At 41.7% G+C, this 13,892-nt stretch overlaps 1 long non-coding RNA gene across 1 annotated transcript; it reads left to right on the top strand.

Annotated features, from left to right (window-relative positions):
• The first annotated feature begins 4,370 nt into the window (after positions 1-4,370).
• Positions 4,371-13,502, top strand: LOC121906896. Its single transcript, XR_006098768.1, has 3 exons — positions 4,371-7,596; positions 8,905-9,103; positions 9,557-13,502. It is a non-coding gene; the product is annotated as an uncharacterized LOC121906896 (long non-coding RNA).
• Positions 13,503-13,892: the final 390 nt, after the last annotated feature.

Here is a 13,892-nt window from a genome sequence, read left to right as displayed (position 1 = left end):
CAGGGAATTTCATATTTAAAAGACCATAACTTTGTAAGATAGCCACTAAACTTGGCTATCTGAGATTGCTAAAACCTCATATTAGCATATTAGCATCATATTAGCATTTGCTGAACTTCAGAATATTTTTTTGACTTTATAATCTTGAGGCCCGATATTGCAGTTATCACAAACCAAATAACAAACAGAAAACCTGGGGCAGGTAGTATTCCAGTTTAGGAACACTGCTTGGTTGGAAAAATAGGTTGGGAGAATGTCGCCTACAAGGTTAATCTGGCTCTGATTTTGTGGCCTGTACAGAGTAATGGGAAAACTGTTTCTGAAATGAATTTTTGAAGATAATGTTCCAGTATTGTGAGCAAACTAAAAGATGATATCCTGGACAAATAAAACCAAAACTATCTGCATGGATAGAAACTACTAGAAGTGAGTAAGAAAATATGTTTCTCTATAACTTGAGTTAACTGACCCTTTAAAATACTGAAAAAAACATGACTCTTCTTCTATGACATTCAAGCCAGGTTTCTACACAGCCACTCGCTCAGTACAGCACAAGAAGTAGTTACATAAGATCCTGTGTATTGGTAAATGTCTCTGCCCAACCTCTTGTGCCCCTGATCCAAGCCAAACAACATGAGGCCAGCTCTGATGAAACCCACTGAAAATGGCTCATATGCTCTACTGAATCAAGCCTTTCCCCAAAGGCAAACTCATCATCTTCATCCCTGCTGGAGCACTAACGTTCTGTCCTCTCCTCCCGCTCCCCCTCTGTCAAACCTTTGCTCACCGAATTCAATTAACTCTGGCTCAATCAGAGCGTCTCTCCACGCGTCACAGCCAAAGGTGAAGGTAAGGTGGGCTCTCAAAGTAGGCCGTTGATGTCTGTGAAGTCAGGGCCGAATGCTGAAGCCATCAAACTTCCGGAGGCTGGACAGGATGTGGGATTTATGTGACAGGCTGCCTGAAGACGTTAGCATTGCTGGGCGTCATGGACCTCACTGAGGCGATGGCCTCCTTGCCACGTGACATAGACCACTGCACATAGGCTGCATAGATGTTTCCCTCCCAGCCAGGAGAGAGTGTCCGTCACAGCTTGTCCCCCCTAACCATGAGACCTGTCACAGTCCAACACTACACACCTGGCTGACACATCACAGGAAACACAGCAGTTATATAAACATCAGAACAAAGCCAAACACTTTAGTTGAGTCTAACTCTAGAAATAATTTTTAAAAACATCATGAATCATATGAAATGATGATATGAATCATATCGGTGAATCAAAAACAATGTCTCGCTGCACCCACTCACTGATCCAATAGGTTCTACTTTATTCAAACCTAGACAATACTAGGTGATTGACTGATTTTCACCTAATCAGCCACTGATTATTTGGTCACTTTGGTCACAGCCCAGTCCAACATTTCAGCATTGTTTCTGGATGAGTGTAGGAGTCTAGAGTGGATGTTACAGATGAGAACTAAAGGGCAGTGGAGTAGTTTTGCACCGTGTGTCTCTCACCTCTGTATCATGGATGTATTAAACTCTGTATGACATTCCAAGGAGCAATAAAACATCTCACATCTGCTGTATGTACACACAGTCACAGGCTTCACAGCAGCACAAACAGTAACAGACATATATCCTCTCCCTGCCTTTCATTACATGGCCATGGATTCTCCAGTGTCCTCTTTCAGGAACTTTAATATGCTGCCCCTCTGACCCGCGTGGATCAGACTGGTGCAAGGCAGCATGAGAGGAAGGATGGGTACAAGTAAAACCTCCCTCAAAGGATAAGGCTGGCGATTTTCTATATTTTTCTTATCGTCAGGAAATCCAGAGCCAAACCAACAATGAACTCATCCTACTTACAAGTATTGTGCATGTATCCAAAGCCCAATGTTTTGTATTCCTCTGTGCCGTACACCTCACGTTTCTTTGCCAAACTACCATACTCAAGAATTTGTCCCCACTAACCCAAGAATGTGGGCACAGTAATTTGGTTAGAAACGGCTCCGAAGACTAATAACAGAAATAACATTTTTAGGGTAGAGGCCACTGCTCATGCACTGGAACACATGACATCTGCTGTACACAGAACTACTCTCTGCAGACTGAAAACATGATGGCTGTTATTAGTCTCTGGAACCTTTGTGACCGTAATCTTTGTGATGAAGGAATTTGTCATCCAGTGCAGCGGTGTGGCTCCTTGACATGTTTCTGATGGTTTTTGGACAACAATACAATTTATCAAGCTTTGAATACACACATAATACTTGTAAGTAGGATCAAACCATCCTTGGTTTGGCTCTGCACATGAGTTTAGTTGACAATAAGACAAAATATAGAAAATTACCAGTTTTATCCTTTAGAGGGCTACTTCCAGTAAATCATCAGTATACGTACGGTTCATAACCTCTACTCTAAGTGATGTGTACTGCAGTGTTCTGTATGTAATTCACATCATTCTTTTTTCTGTTTAAGTTCATTCACATAAATGTGGTAGTTATGTCGTCTGTGCTATGTTGTGTGTTCATTGTTTTTTTTCATATTTTTATGATGTACATTTTATTGTTTCACGCAAAAACAACAACAACAAAAAAAAAACAAATCCCAGACATGCAAGCCCATGTGCCACTGAGCTGAGTGTCTGATGTGATTGACAGCAGCGCTTTCACAGCCTATCTCATCACAAGATGGAAGCTCTCTCTCTGTTTGTCTCTCTCGCGGCATTTTTCTCTCAACTCTTCCTCAGGTCTAAAGCTGAACATCTGACCCGTCTCCCATCATCCTCCTTCAGGATACAAATTGTTCTTATTTCAAAAGGCACAAAGGACAACACAGTTTGATAGCTAAAGTAACATTCTGCAACAGTTTCATGTGAATGCATTTCTACTGATGTACCATAATATTTATTCAACCTGTAGCCATTGAATATAAGCTTTTACATTTGTAGCAGTGTCAGTTCTTTCTAGGGAAATGCCCCGTGGACCATGAGGAAGACATGCTGCTCTGTAAAAGAGGCATTTTGCAATAAAAGGAAACATTTCTTTGCAATGAAAAGAACCAACCGTGTGCAGGCTTGGAAAGCATACATTTGACTTTTGACTTTTTGAGGTTGTCAGCTTAAATCCCTGGTCCTGTTGCAAACCTGTACAGGACACATGAATGAGAAACATTTTCAACCCCTCAACTACCTCTCATGAGCAAGGCTACAACCCCTGCATGCTACAGTGGAGATGAAGACTTGAAACTGGCTGTAGTGGGCAGCTTTCAGTGTGAATGTGTGTAGCTGTGTGATGTTACTATCATCAGTATGTGGTCCCCAGCAAGACCATTCACCAATAAAAGTCAATGTGCAAGGCCAGAGAAGTTGTGTCACCCTGAAATTTCTCCAAGAGCCACAAACATACATCTTCTTCCACATTTTCACCTTGGTCACTGCTAATATTTCCATCTCTTCTAGCCAGTGCAGAGTTAAAATGAACATTCTTGGGAGCCACGTGAGTCATGCACAACGTCGCTGCCCACGTCTGTGTGTGGGGGCTGATGAGTAATCCAGCTTGGACTGAGGCAGCAGGCGAGGCTTTGAAGCCAAGTCTCTGTGGAGTAGGGAAATATTGAAGCACAGACCAGGCTAAACACAGCACTAATGCAAATCTAATGCCAGTGACGACACAGACGACTACACAACTGAGATTTGATCCCATTCGGGATTTTAACATCTCACTGTTTCAGTGAAATAATGTAATAATGGGAAAATAGTTCATTATTACAGCCATCTGAGCAGGAATAAACTCTTGACTCAGATGACCAAAATGTAAGGGTTGTGACAGGAATAAACCACAATTGAACAGCTGTGAAAACGAGGAAGCTGTGATGTAAAAGTGGCCTCGGGCTGCATCAACAACAAAGGTTGCGTGTAATCATTACGTAAAGTGTATCAGCGGGCTGAGGTCACTACTATTAGGTGGACCATGGGTCATATGGCAACCAGTCCAAACCACACGTTTGTCAGTCACCGATCATCCATGAAAAGCATGCTTCTTCTGCATGTTTAGTTGTTTATTGCAATTTTTATACTGTAAAGTTGAAGTGATTAGTTGATTATTCGATTAGTTGATCGGCAGAAAATGATAAATCTGCAACTGTTTTATGATTATAATCAATTCGTCATTTAAGTGAAAATGAACAAATATGTACTCAATCCAGCTTCTAGAATGTAATTTTCTATGACAGTAAACTGAATATTTTGGGGTTTTAGACTGATGGTCGGACAAAGTAAGCAATTTAGACTTTAACTTGTGTTCTGGAAATTGTGATGGACATTATTCATTATTTTCAGATATTTCATAGAGCAAACAGTCGAGAAAATAATCAGCAGATTGATAATGAAAATAATCGTTAGTTATAGCCCTAGAATACAGGCACGTTTATAACACAGAAGTATTTCATGTTTTTTGTAATGTCTGTTTGGGTTGAAAATAATCAGATGTGAATACAAGATTCACAACATTGCACTGGGTAATAACATCCATTATATTTCACAGTACTGAGGATGATCATTGAAAAAAAAATACAGTGGTGGTAGCCCGCTGTGATGATCAACAACATGTTTTGAATAGCTTTTAATTATCACATTATCACTGTTTTCACACAAAACATCCTCTGATAAAGCAGCAAAGAGCTGTAAGAACCACAAATCAGTGCAGGAATACATCAGCCACTATAAGCCACTGAGGCAGTGATCCATTTAATTGAGGACACAAAGGGTTGAAGTGAAAGGGTCAAGCACTGCCCAGAGTGCAGTTCATGTTAGACCTATACAGGACGAGGCAGCAGCGGAGTCATCCACATGAACATAAGTGTTCATACGCTCCTCAACAGAAAGCGACTGTATGTTGCCTCCTGTTTGGCGATCATGGAGAACATGTGTGCTCACTAACAGCTTGCCTTGCTGCAGCTATGTGATTATACATGTCTGTTCACATGTGAGTTGCCACAGTGCATCAACTTAATTAATGCGAATGTGCTCGGAGCAGCCTGCAGTCATTCCTGCCCACGGTAGAGAGGCTGTTACATCACTCACACACAGAAAAACACACAGCTATTTAGAGACATTTTCGTGCCTTTATGGAATAATGTTCTCCTTGGAATATCCAAGATAAATCCATCTTCATTTATTGTACTTGGTGAGCCATTCCTGCCCTTTTTTTCCCCTCCTTTATTTTCTTTTTCAGAGCTGTTTCATCGGGGCGCTCTGTGCTGTGGAGCTGCAGCTGCTGAGCCACACACTGACTTCTGGCTGCATTCATTAGCTCCTGTGTTTCTAGGAGGGTCTGGATAACAACCCTGTGCAGGCTTTCAGCCCTCATCTGTGTCTCTCCTCCCCCTGCCTCCGTGCCAGGCTGCAGGAGTAGAGCTCAGACGGTGTGTGTGGTCCCCCCCCCTCCTCCTCCCCTTGGGGGCACAAGGGCACTGGGTGGGCAGAGGGAGGGGGGAAGATTCTGGGTGCTCAGTGGCCCCTTCTTTAAAATGTTGTTATGCACAAATGTGTCCTCCCAAACAAAAGCAGTGTTTCCTCTAGGATTTTTTTTCAGCAGCAGGGGGAAAGAGTTTTGTTGTACCTGGGTCTTCGTTTTCTCTCCTTTCTCCTCCACTCTCATCTCTTTTTGCACTCTCTCCCGATTCACTCTGCTCTCACCTCCACTACCGCTGCCCGTCTACTTGTCTAATAAGGTTACATTTGAGAATGAGTAACATTAGATAATTCTCTCACATCACAAATATTTGATCAAGCAACCAATAAGAACATTAAAATATTGTAGTTGCCACCACTAACGTTACATATTTTAGAACCAGAGGGCATTTCTTTCACTTCAAAATTTCACAGCATAGCTAAGAACATTAGCCCCTCCCTAGCTAAAGTAACGTTAGCTTACCCATCAACATCAGACATCTTCCTCTTCTTGGAGAAACAAACTCACCTGAAAAGGAATATTTTAATACATAGCTTATATAAACATCGTTGGCAATTATTTTACCAATGTTTGTTAGTAATGTTACCGGTATTATGATTCGCTGAGTTTGCTAATGTTAATGTTTACCTTGCTAACGTTAGCTAGAACTTTATTTCACAATATATTGTGGCTCCGCAGAGTCATGTAATTGCGACTTTATGACATTTCATACAATTCTGAAGCAGTAGCGGCAACAAAATGTATATAACAGAAACACTGAGAGGGAAAATAATCTGGGTGCCAAAGTTTTTTTTTTTCCTGAAAGCTTTAATGATTATCTTTTGTTTCATCCGTTGAAATAATTTGGCCTGGAAAAGACATGATGTGCTCTGTGACCCCAAGGCAGTGCTTGAATTAAATAGCCCCCCCCCACCCCCCCAAAAAAATAAATCAGAGAATGTAGCTGTGAACGTACAGTTGTGACAAGCCTTTGACTGCACAGTTTTATTTGCAGTCTCCAAGGCATTTCGTGAACCTTGACATTACTCACGGTTGGCTGCATTTCTTCATGTGTCACAACAGTTTATAGTCTGTCCTCTGGATGCTCGCGAAGTCGCCGAAACAAAGCCTGGGTCGTTAGTAAGGGAGGAAACCCCGAAAGACCAACCATTTTCATTTTCGTTTGTGAGACAGGAAATGTTCAGACGTCTTCTCTTCTTCAGTTTATCATTACGTTTCTACAACTGTCACACCATGGATGTCACTATGGACTGTTTGTGGCTTCAGTAAATTCTTGTAAGTTTCCTTTTGGAGGGTAATTGTGAATATTTTAGTTCAAATTCATACTTCTGCTTGTGAGTACCAACAACACCGTGTGTGCTTGCTAGTTTCTAGTAGGTCATGTATTTTTTTACGAGGTTCTAGTCTCATAAGGTGTTGTCAACTTTAGCTCTCCCACTATAAATGTTACACAAAGACGCTGTCTGCTCAGGCAGGCTGCAACCATCACGTCTATAAAAATTGATAACAAACTCCTACTTCTGAATGACAGCAAGCATGACGAGTCTTCAGTGTCGGACTGCGACTCTGACTCATATGAAGAAATTTTCCATATAGCAGATAGAGAGCAACCGGTCCTTCTCTGGGTCAGGCCGACTTCTCCTCGTGGTCGTTCTCATGAGAACGGGTGCTAAAATAAACAATCTTATAGCAAGATCCCTGATTATGATATGACTCGAGCCAAGGCTGTCTGGTAAACAGATCCTTATCATTACTATTAAGTAGGTGTTGTTTACGGCTCTTCCTTCAGACTTTGGGTGACATTTCACAGTGTCAACTCCATGTGCTAAGACTGTATCCCAAATGTCTCCTTAATCGATAAAGTGTCAATAAATTCTTTTGCTCAAGACATCCAAGGTCTCCTGGTATTTCTGAATTACCCAGCTCCAAGATTTCCATCACAAATCATACAGTGAGGATTCATCGTCAATCCTCACATCATCCGTCAGGCCCCGGCCTGTCAGGAAAGAAGACTCTTTCAAGCTGAACCAACAAACTTTGCATACTGGCGTCTCCAAACAGCAGCAAAGCATCCCTGAAAACTATTTGAACTTCAAAAACCCAGAAATCCTGTCAGGTGACGTCAGCAAACTGTTTGTTCATGTTTACCAACCCATGCCAGTCTGTGCTGCTTTATACCAAGTTTGTACCAAGCTGTCTCAGATATGGTTTCTGCTTTGGTCATAACTTTCTCTTTTCCGTGTTTTCCAGTGTTTATACCTGACATAAAGTATTTGCCTAAACCTGCATTAGTTGATTATTTTTGGCCACAGGTAGTCTTCAAAGCTGCTTTAATGTAAGTCCAATATTCACCCTTTTTTCAACCCTGTTCGTTATCTGGCTCTTTAGCTGCTAAATGCTTCACTAGTTGCTAACTTCCTCTGCTGTTTAGTGCTGGGAAACAAGTGAACAGTGGGTCTATCACGGCTTTTTCACTGAAAACAGGTGCCAGCTGGATAAGCAGGTTGACGAGAGGTCAGACTGAACCAAAACAGTGAAGTTGTGGGCTTTAAAACCAAAACAATAAGCTGAAAGATGCTAAAAAGATCCATAGAGCCGAGGGAACTACAAAGTCGAGTGATAATTCTCTGTGGATTTGTCACTATTACGTGACCGCTTCCACATTACATGTAGTCATTTGATCCATTATTAATATAAAAATATTGATTAGAACAGCATTAAAGACTATTTAAATTAGATGATTTACTACGACACTATTCTCTAATGCAGCTTTATAGGTAATTTTGTGCTTTTATGTAAAAATCCTTCTCAGTGCAGCTTAAGTGTTTGTTTCTCCCTTATGTTGTCTGTTATCTCTGCAAAATTAAGAAGGACAGGAAGATAATATACTGTGGGTAGGAAAGTTTCTATGTGGGGTGGGGTGGGATCAGAATGGTGGCTCCCAGGGGCCGTGGGGCCCTTCACCCTCTCCTTATTGGGATGTGTGTTGGCACAGTTCCCCCCCGCTGGCAACCAGCAGGCTGGGAGCCCGGGGCAGAGGGGAGGTGAAATGTCAAGAACAAAATGCAAATTCATGCTGACAAGTGGTGCAGAAAACATGTTCTCTGCGACTCGGGGAACCTTGATATTTCACAAAGTCAAATGAACATGTCAGCCAACACTGCAGGGCAACTATTGGGTTATTTAAAGAGGAGGTTCAGAAAGCAGGCCGGTGTTACATCACAGGCAGCAGGGACTGTTTACGTGCAGCTCAGCGGACAAGGCTCTTCTTTGTTGTGGTTGTTATCCTCCTTCTCCAGTCTCCCTCTGTCTGTGAGCCATCACCGACTCGCAGAGTGAGACACAATGAGGGTGGGCTGATAGAGGAGACATACTGGTTCACATTAGTCCATCATTACATGACTTCTGCTCTGTCATCTGCCAGGTCCGCTGTCAGACCCAGTGCCCGTGTGTTATCTGTCTCCACCACTGAGCGCCTTAAGGAAATGTGGCTCACAGCTCGAGCTTTGATTTGCAGCAGGACATCATCAAGACTGAAGAACCAGACCCAACCTCAAAACTGATTCATCCAGGCTGCATTCTAGCTACTTTGTTAAAATGGAGATGGTCATGTGAGGATTTAGGTAATGCACGGCTATCTGCCATCCAAATCTACTTACACACATTCACTGATTACTACTATGTAAACACACCTGCTACTGTGATGACTGATGGTCAGCTGCACCTCCTGCCTCTTGCATCGCCATCAAACTGCTAAACGCAGGAAACAACCTCAGCCTTGAGAGTATAGTACATTCTGCAATAACTTATACAGTACATCATGTTATTGTAATGTAAAGGGGCCCGTGTTGCTAGACAAGTAAAACACAGCACCGACACTGCCAAGTTAAGGACTTCAATTCAACTATGACTTCAAAAACTAGAGGAACGCAAACACTCATTTAAACAATATGTCCACTGTGTGGTGTACATAATACATGTAAAATAGTGTTTTTTTTTATAAAACATGTTTGAATAAGCCATGATTTCATCATGCCTGTATTTAATTTGCATATATCTATTTTCTGTTCCTTCAGTACAGAATGTCCTGATCACGCTTTCCGTCTGTGTGACGTCTGAGGTCGTGCACTCTTCTGTCTTGGAGTGTTTGAAGTATTCCTGGCTGCGCTGATGAGTAACTCTGTTACAAGGTCATGCCTCCTGCAATCAGACATGAAAAATACACCAAGCTGTCGGCATAACTGAGAATCTACTCGACTGACTCAGAAGCAGCACTTAATACCATTAACAGAAAGCTGTAAAGAACAAAACTATGACTGAGATGAACTTCAAGATGTCAAAATCTACACAGCGGCCACAACTGATGCTCTGATCAGAGTAAATAGAGCATGCTGTAGAATAAACTCCTTATGAATATGTTGCATATGGCCAACAGGGCAGTGAGTCAGGCTGTTACAGACTGCTGTGACACAGCAAAGAGCCTGGATGCAGTGTCCAACACAGAAGGACAAAAAAGTGGCAACCATGTCTGACAGGCTAACATCCCATCCCATCGGCGTAAATGTCCCCAAATAGAAGCTAATTGCAACAGGAAACAGCATTTTTTTTTTTTTAGCAAAGTGGTGAGCCCGGACAGAAAAAGACATGTGATGCGACCAAGTGATATATCCATGTGAAAACGTTTCTGTCACCAGGGCCATGTGCACATTTGACACAACGTCGCACGCTGGCCTGATAATGTCAATATAATTTCCTTCATCTCCTGTCAGCTCGACGCCCGCTCCTTGTCACAGAAACAGGCTGGAAATGGAGAACTCCCACACTCTCTGTGACAGCGCTGGAGCTGTATAAACAAACCCCTCGGAGTCAGTAATTCAGGGGTATCCAGAGTTTCTCCCCTGCAATCTGCTGCTAAATCTGCTAAACTTGCTTTAATCCACACTGCTCTTTTTTTTAACGTTGGTCTGAACAGGTAGTCTGGGTGACTGGAGATCAGGTAGGAACTTTTTTTTGCTTCCAGGAATAGAAAATCAACCGTTATTTGATAATCACTTTTGTGGTGTCCTTGAGAAAAAACATTAAAATTTTATAATTCAGACCCACAATACAGTAGGTGTGAAAACCTGTTGTGGTTTGATGGATTCACATGTTGGTGTGTCATCAGCTACTGAGGTGCCCTTAATCAATGTTAGTAACCTTCAACTCCTCCAGAGCAGCTATGTGGGCAAAAAGAATGACTGGTTTTACTGGGGAGTTTGAAGGAGTCCAACCTGTGTTAATATAAAACAGGATGATTCCTCAAACTGCTCCCTGAAAACACTTGATGGTAAAAAAAACCCCCCATTAATGCTGAGTGATCCGGGCCAGGCACGGCACACAGATTTGTGTATCTTCCTGGTGAGTCATGTGGCTTCAAATAATCTGCCATCATGTAACCCAGCAACGGCACATGAAGCCAAGTCTTACTAGAAAGGAGGGAATAAAAATGAACTGAAACCCCCTCCTCATCCATCACGCATGTAAATTTGTCAGGTCCAGCTTGACACACGTCCTGCAGGAGGACAATGCACATGCCAACTCCACAAAAACGTGCAGCCCTCAGCGTCCTCCTTGGACTCACCCAAAGAAAGTCATTATGATGATATATGTTGGCGTAATCAGATTAATTCAGGAGCTAATTTGTTGCTGTCAAGTGTGCCTGGCTGCCGTCAGTAGCACACACAGATCCATAACTTATCGAAAGCTGATTAACACATCAATCCTCCTGCTAAGAACGCAGAGCTGGGTGGTTGTCAGGATTACTTAAGTGTGAGCGGAGGACTGAGGCATCCAGACGCCAGAGCCTTGCATTAACTCTCACTCCTGTCACTAGCTTTACTTTTTAAAATAGATTTTTTGCCTTCACATAATAATTCATCGTATTTAATACAATTAAAACAGTATGTTGTACTATGGTAAACATAAAGGACAGGATATCGAGGTAGACGGTCTGAGATTCTGCCTCAACAGCGACTTCTGTGTGAACTGGATGTCATCAAAGGATGCAGTTGGCTCTGACCTTTGACCCCTCCAGTGAAATGTGTCCAAATCTGATATCTCCAGAGTAACTTGTTTCCATTTGAAGTTTAATCTAAAGCACTCAGTCATGTGTTGCTTCTTTTCAGCTCCCTAGGGAACTCAGACTGAACAATGCCTCCCGGTGGTGTTTTTTGGCAGTCAGGCAACATCCAAAAATGTTCCCACCATCGGCTAACGAGCTGTACTTTTTGCCACTGCATGAGCCAAGTAGACAAACTGAGAAGGCATACAAACCTCTGCAGTAGGCCTGGTCTCGTGCGGCTGTGGCAGGATGGTAAATAGGAGCTGGCGTGATAGGTCCTGACAGCAGCACAGTCTTGGCCATGAGCACAAACTGGCTCGCTTACGTAACCAGCCCATTGTTACCGCCCTGTTACTGCCATTAACATTCATAGGAATCACATGAAATTGTGCCCCAAAACAAGTGTTTGCTGCAGCAGCAGGAGATGCAAGGAGGATTGGTCAAAGTCAGGAAAGATGATATTTCAATGAGACACATGGTTAGACGAACACAGCGAGACCAGTGGATTGTTGGGTCTCATCCCAGCTTGTAAGTCACTGCACTGTTGGAGAGCAGACTGCTTTCCAAAAAGCACAATGAAGGCAGCTCTCTGTTAACCGCTTGGAACTGCTCGGCTGACCTAACACAAACACCTCTTCACACCTTTAAGGCTCCGCTGGCGCTTCAGCACCTGTTCATAGCACTTGTGCTATCAATAGGTGATCACAGGAGGATTATTTATAGCTGTTACATCTGTGAAGAGACAGACACACTTCTTTAAAGTATCAGTTCACAGCCATTTTGTCTTGTGATCCTCGTCGCAGGCTGCCTGTGAACTTGTGAAAAGTTGAATTTAAAGAGCACATTTCTCTTTTCAGGTTTTCTGTTTGATGTGATTCAAGGGGCCAGAGAGGCTAAACACTTATTAGCATTTTAAAGATAGGACAGCAAAAATTTGCAGAGAAAATATGAATGAAACCAAATTTAGTAAACTCATTTTCTATCCTGTGAGATGTTCTTAAACAAATCTTGCACTCTTAGAGGCAGACACCCACAGGCACTTGACAAGAAGTGCTTATCCATAAAGATTAAACAAACTGTACTTAGTGACATGATTAGTAAGCTAATAGAAAAAAAGTGAAAAGTAAAAGGTTCTATCACAGAATAAGACTACATACTATGTTGTAGTTTGAATTACCGGGAAAATCTAGTCAGAGAATAGATAACAAACACTCACCCTCTTTCTCACCTATTACCAGGTGTCCTCAAACAAATAGGTTCAGACTGTTCAAGTCTTTCTTAATACAATACTCACATGCCCATATGTACATTGAGTTGTAGGTCCCTGTAGTGATTATTTGGCCGTGAAGGGACAGACTACCTTCATGACTCCACTGTAAGACGTGGGGAATAAATCCAGTCCTTATTCAGTACAAATAAAGATGAAGCCAATATGGGACTCCTGCAGTCTGAGCTAGCCAAATGAAAATGGTATTATCCAAAGTAAGTAGTATGAATTCCATCTGTTTCAATGGACAGTGTTTTTTTGCAGAGCTGCAGTGGAGGGATAGTAAAGCAAATTTTGGACAAAAAGAAAAGACTGAATAACTCTGCTGAAGTCTTTTATTAGCTTTGGTTGAACTTTAAAACACATCTTTGCACAGAACAAAGACTGTGAACTCTGTCCCTTCACTCTATGAAGCTGGCAGAAAGTATGGAGAGGAGGAATTACTACACTGACCTATAACTCAACTTATACAATATGAGTATTTTATCAAGACAGACTTCAAAAAACATCTGAAATAATCCTTTAACCTTTACCTGCTGAAGTAGAGAGCTCAGTAACCTGAATATAAACCAGCTGGGGAATGAAAACGAGCTGTTAAATTAACTGAAAATTTGTAATTCCATTATGAAAAGGTATAAATTGTTAAAACTGTCTAGGGCTGCAACTAACAATTGTGTTTATTATCAATTAATAATGTATCTAATTATTTATTATTTTAATGATTTTTTTCAATGAATTTAGTCTAGGAAATGTTAGAAAATAGTGAAAAATGGATCATATATTTTCCCACAGCGAAGTCTTCATATTGCAATTTCTGTCACACTAACACTCTAAAGCTTGAATCCAAGAAACCAAGTATCCAAAACAAAAGCTGCAAATCATCACACATTTGAGAAGCTGGACCAAGCAACATGTTTGGAATATTTGCTTGAAAAATGACTTGAAAATGAAAAAGTTATTAAATCATTATTATTCATCATTCATTTTTTGTTGATCGACTGATTAATTCACTAGCTGTTTCAGCCATAAATAAATCCGTCTCTCG

The sequence above is a fragment of the Thunnus maccoyii genome, chromosome 1, assembly GCF_910596095.1.
Source record: "Thunnus maccoyii chromosome 1, fThuMac1.1, whole genome shotgun sequence".
Taxonomy (NCBI): domain Eukaryota; kingdom Metazoa; phylum Chordata; class Actinopteri; order Scombriformes; family Scombridae; genus Thunnus; species Thunnus maccoyii.
Note: the sequence above shows the minus strand (reverse complement) of the source record. Positions and strands in the feature narration are given on the sequence as shown.